The sequence below is a fragment of the Salvelinus alpinus genome, chromosome 1 (assembly GCF_045679555.1).
Source record: "Salvelinus alpinus chromosome 1, SLU_Salpinus.1, whole genome shotgun sequence".
Classification (NCBI taxonomy): Eukaryota; Metazoa; Chordata; class Actinopteri; order Salmoniformes; family Salmonidae; genus Salvelinus; species Salvelinus alpinus.
This window is the reverse complement of record NC_092086.1, coordinates 30,495,579-30,511,161: the sequence shown is the minus strand read 5'-3', so window position 1 is coordinate 30,511,161 and position 15,583 is coordinate 30,495,579. Positions and strand designations below refer to the sequence as shown.

Sequence of the window (15,583 nt, the reverse complement as noted above, 5' to 3'; positions counted from 1 at the left end):
TGTAAAACATGTATCTTTCATCAAAGTTTATGATGAGTATTTATGTTATTTGATGTGGCTCTCTGCAATTTCTCCAGATATTTTGGAGGCATTTCTGAACATGGCGCCAATGTAAACTAAGATTTTGGGATATAAATATGCACATTATCGAACAAAACATACATGTATTGTGTAACGTGATGTCCTATGAGTGTCATCTGATGAAGATCATCAAAGGTTAGTGATTAATTTTATCTCTATTTCTGCTTTTTGTGACTCTTTGGCTGGAAAAATGGCTGTGTTTTTCTGTGGCTATGTACTGACCTAACATAATCGTTTGGTGTGCTTTCGCCGTAAATCCTTTTTGAAATCAGACATGTTGGCTGGATTCATAAGTGTAGCTTTAATTTGGTGTCTTCATGTGTGATTTCATGAAAGTTTGATTTTTATAGTAATATATTTGAATATGGCGCTCTGCATTGTCTCTGGCTTTTGGACAAGTGAGACAGTAGCGTCCCGCCTAAACTCTGATTTTTGGATATAAATATGAACTTTACCGAACAAAACATACATGTATTGTGTAACGTGATGTCCTATGAGTGTCATCTGATGAAGATCATCAAAGGTTAGTGATTCATTTTATCTCTATTTCTGCTTTTTGTGACTCTCTTTGGCTGGAAAAATGGCTGTGTTTTTCTGTGGCTATGTACTGACCTAACATAATCATTTGATGTGCTTTCGCCGTAAATCCTTTTTTACATCAGACATGTTGGCTGGATTCACAACAAGTGTAGCTTTAATTTGGTGTCTTTCATGTGTGATTTCATGAAAGTTTGATTTTTATAGTAATTTATTTGAATTTGGCACTCTTTATTTTCACTGGCATTTGGCCTATCCCAAATAAGAGGAAGGCCTACCTGTTTGACAGACAAAATGAAGCTAAAGGCTGCTATATCCATAGATTTGTCAGTCAATTCCTCCACCCACCATGCACTCTTTAAATAGTGTACTTCTGTGTCAGTGAAGAGCTGTTAGGTTAAAACCAAGACTGGAATTGAGGGAGTATGAGAGGGTTTGTCATAGGCCTACTTTTTATCAAAGAAAACGTCAAAAGGCACAGGCCTACCTCTTGTTAGCTTAAGATTTTGAAGACAATACAAAGGATCTGATTTATAAAGTGATCTATAACACGCTTTGTTCCATGCTTTTTTATGCTAGAAACAAGCTCTAAAATACCAGAGAAAGACGTGACTCCGATGCATATGGGGATATCATTGTTTTGTTTCTTTGACATTGAGGCAGAGCTACAACCTTCTATAGCCGAGGAGAGAAAAAATTAACTTTGCTTGGGAAGTAATCCAACCTATTCAGATTTAATTATTTACAAACAGCGACAGTTTCGTTGCAAACTAGACACAATATTAGGAAGATGTTCATAATGTTTTGTGCACTGTGTATATAATGGTGTGTATAGACAGTATGGACAGTATATGAATAGAAAAGGTGTGTACAGCAGTAGTTATATAGGATGAGCCTTGACTAGAATACAGTATATACATATGAAGTTGGTAAAACAGTATGAAAACATTAAAGTGACCAGTGTTCATTGACTATGTACAACTTAACCAAATACATTTAAACTCAACTTTGGAAGTATGCTTGGGGTCATTGTCCATTTGGAAGACCCATTTGCGACCAAGCTTTAACTTCCTGACGGATGTCTTGAGATGTTGCTTCAATATATCCACATCACTTTTCTCCCTCATGATGCCATCTATTTTGTGAAGTGCACCAGTCCCTCCTGCAGCAAAGCACCCCCACAACATGATGCTGCCACCCCGTGCTTCACGGTTGGGATGGGGTTCTTCGGCTTGGAAGCCTCCCCCTTTTTCCTTCAAACATAACAATGGTCATTATGGCCAAACAGTTTTATTTTTGTTTCATCAGACCAGAGGATATTTCTCCAAAAAGTACGATCTTTGTCCCCATGTGCAGTTGCAAACCGTAGTCTGGCTTTTTTATGGCGGTTTTGGAGCAGTGGCTTCTTCCTTGCTAAGCGGCCTTTCAGGTTATGTTGATATAGGACTCGTTTTACTGTGGATATAGATACTTTTGTACCTGTTTCCTCCAGCATCTTCACAAGGTCCTTTGCTGTTGTTCTGGGATTGATTTGCACTTTTTGCACCAAAGTACGTTCATCTCTAGGAGACATTACGCGTCTCCTTCCTGAGCGGTATGACGGCTGCGTGGTCCCATGGTGTTAATACTTGCGTACAATTGTTTGTACAGACGAACGTGGTACCTTCAGGCATTTGGAAATTGCTCCCAAGGATGAACCAGACTTGTAGAGGTCTACAATTTTTCTCTGAGGTCTTGGCTGATTTCTTTTGATTTTCCAATGATGTCAAGCAAAGAGGCACTGAGTTTGGGCCAGGCGGCCCAAACAACTGCATATACCCTGACTCTGCTGGCACAGAACGCGAGAGAATCGACACAATTTCCGTAGTTAAAAGAAATTCATGTTAGCAGACAATATTAACTAAATATGCAGGTTTAAAAAATATATACTTGTGTATTGAATTTAAGAAAGGCGTTGATGTTTATGGTTAGGTACACATTAGTGCAACGACAGTGCTTTTTTCGCGAATGCACTTATTAAATCATCACTTGTTTGGCAAAGTAGGCTGTGATTCGATGATAAATGAACAGGCACAGCATCGATTATATGCAACGCAGGACAAGCTTGATAAACTAGTAATATCATCAACCATGTGTAGATAACTAGTGATTATGTTAAGATTGATTGTTTTTTATAAGATAAGTTTGCTGCACTCCCGTAACAGGTAGTCAGCCTGCCACGCAGTCTCCTCGTGCAGTGCAATGGAATCGGCCATAATCGGTGTCCAAAAATGCCGATTACCGATTGTTATGAAAACTTGAAATCGGCCCTAATTAATCGGCCATCCTGATTAATCGGTCGACCTCTAGTAGAGACCCATCCACTTGGCAAATAGTCTGGGTAGCCATTTGATGAGCTGTTCAGCAGTCTTATGGCTTGGGGGTAGAAGCTGTTTAGAAGCCTCTTGGACCTATACTTGGCGCTCCGGTACTGCTTACCGTGCGGTAGCAGAGAGAACAGTCTATGACTAGGGTGGCTGGAGTCTTTGACCATTTTTAGAGCCTTCCTCTGACACCGCCTGGTATAGAGGTGCTGGATGGTAGGAAGCTTGGCCCTGGTGATGTACTGGGCTGTTCGCACTACCCTCTGTAGTGCTATGCGGTCGGAGGCCGAGCAGTTGCCATACCAGGCAGTGATGCAACCCGTCAAGATGCTCTCGATGGTGCAGCTGTAAAACCTTTTGAGGATCTGAGGACCCATGCCAAATCTTTTCAGTCTCCTGAGGGGTAATAGGTTTTGTCGTGCCCTCATCACGACTGTCTTGATGTGTGTATGGAGACAGAATGAATGAAAATGAATGAATGAACTAAATTCCTCAATTGATTTTATATTGACAGGAAACAACTCAGCTGCAGTACACTCACGTGGCACGTAGCGGGGGCTATCCAAATCACTGTCAGGACACCCCTCCACAGAGCCCTGCACAAAACTGGCAGATGAATTAATATCCTGAGAACAGAGGGACAAGAGAAAGAGTATGCTGGGATGCTGAGTAGCATTGACACAGCCTGGATGATGCAAGCTTGTTAGAATACAATACAATACAATACAATAGAATAGGGGATGATTTCAGCCCTCTACAAGACATTTCTATCTGCGACACACTCACAATCAACAGGCCATCCAGGGGGACTCTGGAGTGGAACTCCTGGATGCAGTCCTCCCACCAGCTCTGTGTCTCTGGGTTGGTGAAGTCAGGGAACGCTGTCGAACCAGGCCACACCTGGACACAAGAAGAGTGAGGTACCAAACATGCATACCTTTCCACACAACACACACACCTGCATGCACGCACACACACGGCTTTAAGAGGGGGTTTTGTTTTGTGTAACCTTGCTTTTCAGCGGACACATTTCTTGAATACACAATGGACTTACACAATGTTTTTTCAAGCCTGTTAAAAATATGTTATTTCCAAACTATTCAGAATATATGTAGCCCAGTTTACAGTGGGTCTCCAGATAGAGGAGAAGTGAGAGTTTTAGGTCTGACCTTCCCTAGGAGTGTCTGTCCTGTAGAGTTCCTTCCGTCATAGCTAATGTTTACCCCATCTTCTTCCCCCAGGGTACCCTATGAGGCCTCCTTATTGGTCACTGGGGTTTCACCTGTCTCACTGGGGTTACCGGTCCACCAACGCAATCCGAGAGGTGGTGCGACGCATGTACAACGCCAGGACAGCTGATCACTGGTATTCTCTGCATGTCAGCTCAACAGAACCTGTCCACTCACTACAACCTGCACAACCTCTATGGGCTGAAGGAGGCTAGCGCCACCCACAGGTCAGACAGGGATCAGTGTCACATAGACTGTTCTCTCTACAGAGATCAGTGTCACACCTTATCCTGAAAATATGTTGGTACATTTACGTCTCTGGTTGTTTGAATGAAGCAGATTTTATTTACCTTGTGTAGATTACAAATTTGCCATCTTTGTAACTAGTTGGAGGATCCATTATAGCAGAAGTGACAGTGTTGAGTCAAATAAATGTTGAATCTATGTTTTACCTTGTTTTAAGACTTTGACATGACCTCCCATCTTTGACATCTTCTCAGTGCCCTGGTGAAGGTCCGTGGGTCATGACCCTTCATTCTGTCCCGCTTCTCTTTTCCTGGCATCGACCGTCCACTTCTCCTTTCCTGGCATCGGCCGTTTCTCTGGGGTTTGGACAGGACACGTGCGGCGCGACTGGGAGCACCTCAGAGCCACATTCCCAAAGCCATTTTCACACCCATTCCCAGAGCCAAAGCCATTCCCAAAGCCCTGAGTGTGTGTTTGAGCCATCAGAGTACTAATGATACAGATACAGACCCGGGTTCGATCCCGGGCTGTGTCGCAGCCGGCCGTGACCGGGAGACCCATGAGGCGGCCCACAATTGGCCCAGGGTCGTCCGGGTTAGGGGAGCCGGGATGTCTGTTACGAGAATTTTGTTACCTCAATTGTTGAACTCAAGTTCAATAAATTACTCTGTCTGTTTCATTCAACTAGAGCCTTACAAACGCTGGGTTACAGACTGAGTCCCAGCTTACAATAATCAGGATCTTTATTCACGAGAGCTCTGCTTAAAGATGAGGACACAGTCTTTTTATATGCACACACACAAATGAACTCACATCAGTAGAGAACTCCACCCCGCTTTAGGCGGTTGTATTTTTCCACAGCACATATACATTGTTCATCACACTTCTGCAACAGGTTTCATTATCTTCTACTAGCTTAGCCGTTCCTGGCAGTTCCTCCCCTCCCTAAGTTGGAGAGAGGCCCCTTTTCCTGTTACTTTCACAAGGTCGTCTTATCAACTATGCCCTGCTCATTTTTAAATAGTAACAGTATCCTAGTCTTAAAAAGTCTACTCACACACAGTATTGGATTATAGTCTCTCACTCATTATTATAGCCTTAAAATTCTAATACATTTCACAAAGTTATATGGTTTCAGAGTGGAATACTTTAGTCATTATTTTTAACATACAAATTCTTCTATCAATCCACCCTTTGACTAAATATTACACACGTTAAAAACTTTAATAACATAAATCAAGAAAAACATTTAAACAACAGCATATAATCGAAGCAAACATTCACAATAATTAAGATGATTATCAGAACATATAAAAGCTAAAACAATACATTCATAAATACTTCCAATTATGACTCTTCTTTTGGAGATTTTCATCACAATCTTCATTTAATGAATGGCTATATCTAAACAGCAAACATAGTCTCATCAATTTGGAGTTGTTCTGGATCAAATTCATCCTCCTCAGATTCCTCTGTGTTAGCCTGTCCCGTGGGATCTACTAGGTCCCGAGGCATGTATTGCTCATTCCATTGCTCTGAGTCAGGGATCGGACCATAACCCAACATCTGCTCAGCCGCTGCCTTCTCCAGAGACCTGATGATGAGAACTCTCACACACGGAATCAAACAACACCCACACAACATCAACACACTCATACAGGTGAAAGCAGCCGATAGCATAGTCATAATCACAGTTTTCCATTTTCCAAACATACTATCGAACCACCCAGTCAGTGAGGTATCCACCCCAGAGTTCTCCGCTAACTCATTAGCCAATGTGGTTAAACCGGCCAGGGCCTTGGTCACTGATCCATCTGGAGCTGTATTATTTGGAATACACATACAGCAATGACCCCCCACTCTACATATCCCGCCATTCTCTTCAGCCAATAACATATCGAGAGCCAGCCTATTTTGCCAAGTCATGAGGAAGGTGGCGGATAACTGGTCAGAGATCCCCTTCACTGCATCCCTTGTCTGATTCACAAATCATTGTTGATTATAATATACTGTATATATATATCATACACACACATACACACACACATTTTTGTAATAATGACAATTGCAACAATACTGAATGAACAATGAACACTTTTATTTTAACTTAATATAATACATAAATACACACACACACACACACACACACACACCCACACCCACACCCACACACACACACACACAGCTCTGAAGTGACAATGATACTGAAGAGTCTGCTTAGGAGACAAATACTCTCAACTGTTTGAATAAAAATAGAGTTTAAGTTACCTGTGATGAATGTTGAAAACAAAAACTTTAATTTCTATATGCAGGAAATCCTATTTTAACAATGGGCATGGTAAGAATTGACAACCAAAGTGCGAGTCATAATTCCCATGACACCTTCTAGCAACATCTGAAAAGCGGTTCCTTCATTTATTCCATAGGATATTTTTTAGATTCACTTAAAATAAGGTCTGTGTTTCATGTAGGCTTACACCACCGTGCCAATTTTATAACTGTGTAGATATCCATAGGACAAGGTAACTCTGATCAATATTGGCTAAATATAAGCGAAGATCATTTTTTTGTAGAGTGGATTTATGAAAATATGTTGACAAACGTTACCTTATCCTAGTGAGATTTACACGGGTATCAAAACGTCGAGGCGGTTTAAGCCTGCACGAAACACAGACCTTATTTGAAGTAAGAGAGAATAAAGTAGATGTCACACGTCAAAATGTTGATTTATGACCCTATGTCATGATGACGTGTGCATGCCCATATTTGGGCTTCCGGTCAGGATATCCTGGTGGGGTGGGGGGCGGGGGGTAGGAAGTGACCATGTGTTTGGGCAGCCTGTTCCTGGTTCTCACTGTTTATAGTGTGAAAATAGTTTTTTTATAGTGTCTTTGAAGTTGTCATGATGTTTGAAGTCTAGTGTCCTGTTTGGAACGGGGTGGGGGGAATGAACATTTCAAAGAGTAAGCATTTCAAAGAGTAACTCCCCCCCTATTTTATTGCCCTCCGGGTTGTTGTCTATGAAACACGAATGTCCTGGGGTATTGGGCTTTGCAGACGCCTCATAAAGCCCCAGAACAATACATGCGTAAGACTGTACATGATAACCCCCGGAATATTAAACAAAAATGACACTTATGCCAATTTTCGGTATGTTATGCGCGTCATGTCATGAACCCAGTGACCAAAGTCTTGAGGAAGTTCTGTGTGAAGCTCCAGAATGTTTTAAAGGAGTTTTGGGTACGAGTGAGGGACATATGTCTTACATATTCCAGCCGGAGGATTCTACGGTAAAGATATTCAACGACAGTGGCCCCAAACCCCTTTATCCGGCAAAACCTGGGAGTTTTTCTCCTGCTCTGCGGATGAGAGAATGGCTAAAGATTAGGCTGGCGCTCTGTAAAATTGAACAGGCCCTGAGTGGTACAAATGTGCCCGGATATGCGTTGGAAGAACAGGTCTGCGGCCGCAGTGATCTGAAGGCCCTAAGAATCGTTTCAATGGCCTATAGCCCTGACACCAAAGTGACAATTTTAGCCTGTGAACTTTATGATGGTGCTAATGCTACAAAGTCTGTCAATTCTCCTGTATCTTCCATAGCATGCAAAGATGTAAACTTTTTTATTCCTGTGTTTAGTTATAAATGGGTGGATTATCCAATTTTCATAACACTTATGAATAAGCTGGACAGTCTTTTCCAAAATCGTGAACAATTACAGCGCTGGCCGCGGCTATCCTTGAGACATACCCAGGACCTAAAGGCCCGAAGGATTATATACCCATGGAGTGAAAACTTACAGAGTTTTGATGGACCGTGCAAGAGAGCCAGGCAGTTTGATGGGCAATTGGACACGGATAATGGTGGATGGCTATACCAGGCCCCTGTATCTGTAAGAAAGGCATAGTAAAAGACCTTAATTATGAACGGCTATAAATTGTATGTACATGATTTTTTGAATGAAATAAAGATGTTTTTAAAAGCAGTATCTAACGACGTCCTGAACTCTCTCGTTTTTCACTCTTACCACAGTCTGTCCCTGAGAAAAAAACTTGCGGAAAAAGCCATGTGCGATCGTGTGTGTGCGTGCGTGCGTGTGTGTGTGTGAGAAACAAGGTCCCTTCGCATTGTGTACATTTCAAGCTTTCAACAACAATAAAACAGCCATCTAAATAATGTTTGTAGGCCTAACACACTGTTGAGTTTCCTATTTAGTTGTCTTTATATGTACATGCACCGAGCTTCCAGGTGGCTCCAGCCTATGGTTGTTCGGTGCATGTACACCGGGGAGATTAGAACCCCAAAGAAAGATCCTAAAGGTCATTTCAGATTCAGGTTTAGGGTGTAATAACTTTAGTGAAACTGCATTTCACACTATGTACAGACATAGAGAGCCAACACATAAAGGTGTAACAGGGATGAATGGATATTCAATGTACAACAGTAGTCTTCTGTAACAAGCAATACGTGTTAAATATGGGCCACAGTCAATCATGACAGCCTCTTTAGGAAAGGCCTTTACTCATGACTTAAACAGATTCATTTTCTACACATCTTATTCATTAATGCTGTGGGATAAATCAGGTGTTTCTAGGTGGGCTTAAACAAATCTACAGTGAAACAAAAGTGTACATTTTACACATATGTTTATTGACTTTTAAAAAGACCACAGTAACATGACAGATATAGTGGAGATGCATGCTACACAAATCTGCTAGTGGATATTCAATGTACAACAATAGTCTTAGGTAACAAGCAATACGTGTTAAATATGGGCCACAGTCAATCATGACAGCCTCTTTATGAAAGGCCTTTACTTATGACTTAAACAGATTCATTTTCTACCCCTCTTATTCATTAATGCTGTGGGCATACCCAGGATTTACATGCCGGACGGATTATCTACCCATGGAGGGAAAATTTACGGAGCTTTGAGGAAGTGTGCAAGCGTTTTAGCGATCGGATAATGGTCAGGGCTAACCAGGACCTATATCTGCAAGAAAGGCATAGTAAAAGACATTAATTATGAAAGGCTATAAACTGTATGTACTAAATATTTTGAATTAAATAAATGGTTTTAAAATTGTATCTCACCTTTTAACGATAGGAATAAGTCCTTTCCATCTATCACCAAGCATGCCCCCGGAGAAAAAAACTTGCGGAAAAAGCCATGTGCGCGCGTGTGTGTGTGCGTGCGTGTGCGGTAGTGGATGTGTGTGTGTTTCAAAACAAAGAAAACGGGGCGGGGTGTGTGTTCATAAATGGCTATGCGGTTGCGCTCAAGGCTCTCTCTCTCTTTACAATATCCTGCAAAACAGAGGCCTACCCCCCCCCCCCCCCCCCAAACAAAAAAGTGTGTCTGTGTCTTACGGACACTTACGCTTCATTAACAGCCTTTCAAAACCTAATTTAGCTCACCCCCCAGAGGATGTGGGGGCTAAAAAGTCAAACAGCCCAGAAATAATAGCTATGTCTAGACCAACCCCCCCAGCATCGAGGTGCTAGCCCCACCGGAGGTTGTAGAATATCAAAAGGGTAATACTGTCTCGACACCCCAATCCTAATGTTTGAACCCACTAACTTAGTAATCAAATATACCGGATAGCGCCCGGAAAAAAATAAAATAAATAAAAAACCCGTCACCCCGGGCTCTGTAAACTCATTCCGTACTATCACTACTTTTGAGCCAAGGCCGCAAACTTCTCAACGAGTCTAGTGAAACAGATAGTTTCCCACTGTTCGCATCGTTTTAGCGCAGTTACACACAGGCAGGACAGCAGCCCCAGAATAGTTATCGGACAAGATCATCTGTAAATCCTTCCGCTTTCTGAAGGTGAGTTCGTGAAAACGTATATATTAGATTTGGGATGCGGGGACTTGTTTGAACATTGTGGATGTTATAGTAATATTAAACAGGAGTTATAAGGGTTTTAACCGATGACAACAATTATTATTTTATTTAAGTCAAATGCACATATTCATGTAATTTAAAAATGTATATAACATGTTAATATTATCTAACGTTCGCAGTATATGCAACATTAAGCCAACTGCATCCCGGGGATAAATGATATGGAACCGCCTTCATTAGAATGGAATTCCGAAGAGCAACGGATGGACACAGAATTTTACGAGATAATTTGTTTTTTAAATATATTTTTTAGGCAATATGTTAAATGGACGTATTCTTATAAGTTAAAATGTATCTATTTCGTATAAATACAGGTTAACATTATTTAACGTCTGTATGATACCCAGAGGCTACAGGGCATAATGGATTGGGAACCGACAGAGTTAGACGGGGATTCTCAGAAGCAAACTGCGCCCGGTCCTTTACGTAGCCCATTCACCAATACACTATTTTCGGCGTTGATGTGATTTAAAAAAATTCATTTCTCAATTTAGGATAATACGGTTTATTTTATACTTTACTTAAATTGTATTATTTATCTTGCCTCATACCAGGCTAATACACTACCAAGCCATGCAAACAGCTAGGGAATTAACCCAGAACAGTTGTGGGTCTTTTTTTGGAACAATAAATGATCAAGAATACCAATAGGCGTGATCTGATCCTCAACCCTATCACAACATCCTATAATGCACAGACATATGCAAAACCATAAAACTCTCACAAGAAAACAATGAAAATCTTAACATGACTACATGCACTGCCATTATTTTTTAGTTACCATCCACCAATGGTTGAATTTGGTACTTTTTCTATGTAGATGCACCGAGCCTCCAAGTGGCTGGAGACATACAACAGGCTAAATTAAAATGACCCAGTATGTGAAAAGCTGGGGGGTGAAATGTATTTTTTATGTTTGGTTTTTGTTACAACCAACAGGTGAAAACAATATTCAAACTATGTGGATTATAAACATGTACATACATAGAGAGCCATCACATCATGATGTAACAGGGATGAGTGGCGATTCAAAGTACAACAGGAGTCTTCTGTAACCTGCAATACGTGTTAAATATGTTTTACATACAGCCATGACTGAGTGGTTTCACAAACTCCCTTTAAAGGTTTTGTAAGAAAGTTGTAACAGGCCTCATTCAACAGTCTAGAGATTAACCTAGAGACCCCAAAAACATCAACGTTTAGAGCAGCTTGGAGATTATTCCCCATGTAAGGGGGGCAAAGAGCTGATTTACCTAACCCTGTACAAACCAAAGGAGTTTCCAGAGTTAGCAAACCCTGACACTGGGTATGATAACTCTGACTCGTATGTCTAATGATTATTGTAGATGTTTACACCTGAGGGAGTTTACAGTAGGTCAATTAGATGTATAAAGGCAAAGAGAGCAACAAATTGACCTACGTGACCTCAAAGGACAGCCTACTTTATAATAGAGAATGCAGGGATGTGTACTGAACATGTACCCCATTATAAAACATAGCGATCTACGGTCAAATGCATCTAAAGTTTTTAATGAAGTGGCCGCTGCATTTAATTTAGATTATTTCAACATAGTCTAGAACCAGTAACACCATTGATTGAATGATCTGCTGTGTGCTATTGAGCAAGAGGCCTGACCCATTTCTATGTAAGAAGCAGCATTTTTATATTCAGCTTCTTAATTAAAAAAATAAAAACATATTTATGTGTTAGTTAAGTCAGCTTAACGTATTGTAATGACCTGACAAATCCCACTTCTGACACCAGTGTAATGAAACAGGCAGGGAGCAGGTCTCGAACCCTCGACCTTCTAGCCCGAAGTCCGGCGCGCTATCGACTGTGCCGCAAAAGCATGCTCGAGCGGCAGAGTCGATTTCCGCGCTTATAAACCCAGGGTCGTTACAGTAATAACTAGTACAACATATTAGGTACATACACTTCAATCATTAGAATTATTTTCGTACACTCGTGAAAACAACATAGGTTTTGAAAGGCTGTTAATGAAGCGTAAGTGTCCGTAAGACACAGACACACTTTTTTGTTTGGGGGGGGGGGGGGGTAGGCCTCTGTTTTGCAGGATATTGTAAAGAGAGAGAGAGCCTTGAGCGCAACCGCATAGCCATTTATGAACACACACCCCGCCCCGTTTTCTTTGTTTTGAAACACACACACATCCACTACCGCACACGCACGCACACACACACGCGCGCACATGGCTTTTTCCGCAAGTTTTTTTCTCCGGGGGCATGCTTGGTGATAGATGGAAAGGACTTATTCCTATCGTTAAAAGGTGAGATACAATTTTAAAACCATTTATTTAATTCAAAAATATTTAGTACATACAGTTTATAGCCGTTCATAATTAATGTATTTTACTATGCCTTTCTAACAGATATAGGTCCTGGTTAGCCCTGACCATTATCCGATCGCTAAGACGCTTGCACACTCCCTCAAAGCTCCGTAAATTTTCCCTCCATGGGTAGATAATCCGTCCGGCATGTAAATCCTGGGTATGCCCACAGCATTAATGAATAAGAGGGGTAGAAAATGAATCTGTTTAAGTCATAAGTAAAGGCCTTTCATAAAGAGGCTGTCATGATTGACTGTGGCCCATATTTAACACGTATTGCTTGTTACCTAAGACTATTGTTGTACATTGAATATCCACTAGCAGATTTGTGTAGCATGCATCTCCACTATATCTGTCATGTTACTGTGGTCTTTTTAAAAGTCAATAAACATGTGTAAAATGTACACTTTTGTTTCACTATAGATTTGTTTAAGCCCACCTAGAAACACCTGATTTATCCCACAGCATTAATGAATAAGATGTGTAGAAAATGAATCTGTTTAAGTCATAAGTAAAGGCCTTTCCTAAAGAGGCTGTCATGATTGACTGTGGCCCATATTTAACACGTATTGCTTGTTACAGAAGACTACTGTTGTACATTGAATATCCATTCATCCCTGTTACACCTTTATGTGTTGGCTCTCTATGTCTGTACATAGTGTGAAATGCGGTTTCACTAAAGTTATTACACCCTAAACCTGAATCTGAAATGACCTTTAGGATCTTTCTTTGGGGTTCTAATCTCCCCGGTGTACATGCACCGAACAACCATAGGCTGGAGCCACCTGGAAGCTCGGTGCATGTACATATAAAGACAACTAAATAGGAAACTCAACAGTGTGTTAGGCCTACAAACATTATTTAGATGGCTGTTTTATTGTTGTTGAAAGCTTGAAATGTACACAATGCGAAGGGACCTTGTTTCTCACACACACACACACACGCACGCACGCACACACACGATCGCACATGGCTTTTTCTCAAGTTTTTTTTCTCAGGGACAGACTGTGGTAAGAGTGAAAAACGAGAGAGTTCAGGATGTCGTTAGATACTGCTTTTAAAAACATCTTTATTTCATTCAAAAAATCATGTACATACAATTTATATCCGTTCATAATTAAGGTCTTTTACTATGCCTTTCTTACAGATACAGGGGCCTGGTATAGCCATCCACCATTATCCGTGTCCAATTGCCCATCAAACTGCCTGGCTCTCTTGCACGGTCCATCAAAACTCCGTACGTTTTCACTCCAGGGGTATATAATCCGTCGGGCCTTTAGGTCCTGGCTATGTCTCAAGGACAGCCGCGGCCAGCGCTGTAATTGTTCACGATTTTGGAAAAGACTGTCCAGCTTATTCATAAGTGTTATGAAAATTGGATAATCCACCCATTTAAAACTAAACACAGGAATAAAAAAGTTTACATCTTTGCATGCTCTGGAAGATACAGGAGAATTGACAGACTTTGTAGCATTAGCACCATCATAAAGTTCACAGGCTAAAATTGTCACTTTGGTGTCAGGGCTATAGGCCATTGAAGCTATTCTTAGGGCCTTCAGATCACTGCGGCCGCAGACCTGTTCTTCCAACGCATATCCAGGCACATTTGTACCACTCAGGGCCTGTTCAATTTTACAGAGCGCCAGCCTAATCTTTAGCCATTCTCTCATTCGCAGAGCAGGAGAAAAACTCCCAGGTTTTTCTTACAAAAAGAAATTGAACTGTATTTTAAGACAATTAAATACTCTACCTAACAAAAAGCTGTTCGAATAATAAGTGTATGTACTGTATGTTCCTTAAGGTCCTTGTGTAATGTGATAATGTACCCCCTATCCCAATTGTCCTTTATATATATTATTTATATATACTTGTGTTCCCACATGTACTTCCTGTATTGATTTGTGTTAAATAAAAACAATTACAAGGTATTTACGAAGTTCTTAAGAAATATATTTACGAAGTTCCTGAGTAAACTACGAATTCCTAAGAACATTTTGAGGAATTGCATTAATGAACTATCTCATGAACTTCTTATTTTTTTGTCTTAACCAGCTTCTTAAGTTTTTTCGTAAGTAATGTTTTGTGAATCCGGCCCCAGGCCTAGGTTTAGGTTTTGTGAAGTCAGAGAGAAGTGAAAAATTCTTCCTTAGTTGATAATTTTCTTGAAATCTAAAGGTATACCTAGATTCAAGCAAATGTCTTAAGTAGTTGAACATGTTATTAGTCGAACCTCGTGAAAGTGACAAACTGACAGGTTTTCATTTGTCAAAAGCAACTATATATCAAAGGAGTGCCTTTGATTTTGACGGCTTGCACATGCGCAGTTCGGCACGAAACGACCGTTACATCCGATGACGTGTTTCTACGCATGAGCTTAGCTAGCCAATGTCGCCATGACATCGCCTACTAGTGTGATCGGGGATTTCTCTTGGAGAAGCAGTTTATTCATACTGTATTGTCTTTTCTTGTTACGATCGTCTGAATGAATGGCCCAAGGCGCAGCGTACTTAGAGTTCCATATGATTAATAAATATTAAACTCACCAAAACCAATACAGAAGAAAATGAAACGTGACGTTCTGGGCTGCTCACAGGCAGCTACACAAAAACAAGATCCCACAAACAGGTGGGAAAAGGCTGCCTAAATATGATCCCCAATCAGAGACAATGATAGACAGCTGCCTCTGATTGGGAACCATACCAGGCCAACAAAGAAATAGAAAACATAGATTGCCCACCCTAGTCACACCCTGACCTAACCAAATAGAGAATTAAAAGGATCTCTAAGGTCAGGGTGTGACATTTCTAATACTAATACAGGCGACTAATGGCTAAAAACAGGAAGTCGTTCGTTGCTGGAAGCAGATCGCA

The 15,583-nt window shown here is 40.9% G+C and overlaps 2 long non-coding RNA genes across 2 annotated transcripts; one reads left to right on the top strand and one right to left on the bottom strand.

The window, feature by feature from the left end:
* The first annotated feature begins 2,753 nt into the window (after nt 1-2,753).
* LOC139573144 (uncharacterized) lies at nt 2,754-5,190 on the top strand. Its single transcript, XR_011674548.1, has 4 exons — nt 2,754-3,384; nt 3,496-3,901; nt 4,223-4,437; nt 4,711-5,190. It is a non-coding gene; the product is annotated as an uncharacterized lncRNA (long non-coding RNA).
* On the bottom strand, nt 5,182-9,724 carry LOC139573137 (uncharacterized). Its single transcript, XR_011674545.1, has 3 exons — nt 9,549-9,724; nt 8,255-9,447; nt 5,182-6,276 (listed from the first exon to the last, which is right to left on the bottom strand). It is a non-coding gene; the product is annotated as an uncharacterized lncRNA (long non-coding RNA).
* Between the last annotated feature and the right edge of the window lie 5,859 nt (nt 9,725-15,583).